Genomic DNA, 1669 nt, shown 5'->3' with positions numbered 1-1669 from the left:
CCTCCCCAAAATGAATAAGAATAGCACCTGATTCCTGATTCACTCTGGAATCTTTGAAATAGAACAAGATTACCTCGATGGTTCATTACTCCTGTTACCATCAAATAAATGTCACTAAGTTGCAAGACAGAGAAGCCCAAAGAGACATAAGGTGGGGAGCGGATAGAGGGACAATTTCTGTTTCACTAGAAGTGTCAAGGGAAATTCATTCATATCTGGATCCATATTCTCTGGCAGTTATTTTAGCAATCTTCCTCCATCCTCGGCTCTAATTTACTTGGAACTATTATGCCACAGACTTTCTCCTTTGTGGCAGTAAAATTGTTCATGGGCGGTACGCGGGGCATCGGTACTAATCCGGGGCAATCCTGCGCCGGGTGAAACGTGGGGACCCCAGACATGGATCGAGGGTCCCGGCTCGCGCCCGCAGCCCCCCATACTCGCCGCCATGCCTCTCAAAATTGAGGAAATCAAGGACTTCCTGCTCATGGCCAGGCGAAAGGATGCCAAATCTGTCAAGATTAAGAAGAACAAGGACAATGTGAAGTTCAAGGTTCGGTGCAGCAGGTACCTCTACACCCTGGTCATCACAGACAAAGAGAAGGCCGAGAAGCTGAAGCAGTCCCTGCTCCCAGGTTTGGTAGTGAAGGAGCTGAAATGAACCAACATGCTGATTTGAATTGCAATAAAATTTTTAAAAATAAACAAACAAAAATATTGTTAACAGGTTTTAAGCTTAAATCTTTCTGGCTTAGGAATCAGCAGAAAGGATATTTCTTTCCATATCATTGCAACAAAAGTCATGCAAGGAGCAAACTCGATAGTCAGGCAGATGACATGCCCAGAACGAACCTATCAGGGGTATAGCTTCAGCCTTGAGAGAAGACAGTGAGGCGCGCTGTAGCCGAATAACAGGGACTAGGAAACAGGTGACTACCCAAAACGTAATAAGGATACAGCTAACAGAAGAAAGAATTAAATGCACAGGACAGTGAACGCACATACATATTCTAGGCTCTTCCTGTTTGTTGTTGTTATGTGCCATCGAGTCGCTTGCGACTCATAGCGACCCTATGTACAACATCCCTAAACTCTGTTCTGTCCTGTGCCAATCGCACCGTCTCCGACACATGCCAATTCCTTTTTAGTAGGTGAGAAATGGGCAGTAATGATGTATAAATCGGCCCAAGTCTTCACGGATGTTTAATTGAATTGGTCCACTCACTCCTGGGAGCAAAAGTCAGGCTAATAGCTTGGGGACCATGTAGTATATGGGGCAAAAAGTAACATAGGCATCCGGTAGTATTGGGGGAAAAGTCAACTCACTTATTTTAAAAGGAGGAAATCGCTGCCATTTAAATGCCCCCAAATAGAATACAATAACTTCTGAGCATATATTGTACTGTATTTATTAATAACTCAAAAACCCAAGTCATTGCCATCAAGTTGGAACCAACTCCTAGTTGGCCTCCAGTGGATTTTCCGGAGCAGTAAATCACAAGGGAGGAGATAGCACATCTTCCCCCCATGGAGAAGATGGTGTTTTCAATCCATCATTGGCTGGTAACGCAATTCCTTATCCACTAAGCCACCCAAAGCTTATAATAATGGAAAAGAAGCAAACACAAGCAAATACCAATCTTACATAAGACTGAATATAAGAAATTAT

General features: G+C 43.6%; 1 pseudogene; it reads left to right on the top strand.

The window, feature by feature from the left end:
* Positions 1–448: 448 nt before the first annotated feature.
* On the top strand, positions 449–661 carry LOC102863945 (annotated as a pseudogene).
* Positions 662–1669: the final 1008 nt, after the last annotated feature.

Source organism: Elephantulus edwardii, unplaced genomic scaffold (assembly GCF_000299155.1).
Source record: "Elephantulus edwardii isolate Elephantulus edwardi_28Jun2011 unplaced genomic scaffold, EleEdw1.0 scaffold00002, whole genome shotgun sequence".
Taxonomy (NCBI): Eukaryota; Metazoa; Chordata; class Mammalia; order Macroscelidea; family Macroscelididae; genus Elephantulus; species Elephantulus edwardii.
This window is presented reverse-complemented; position numbering and strand designations above follow the sequence as displayed.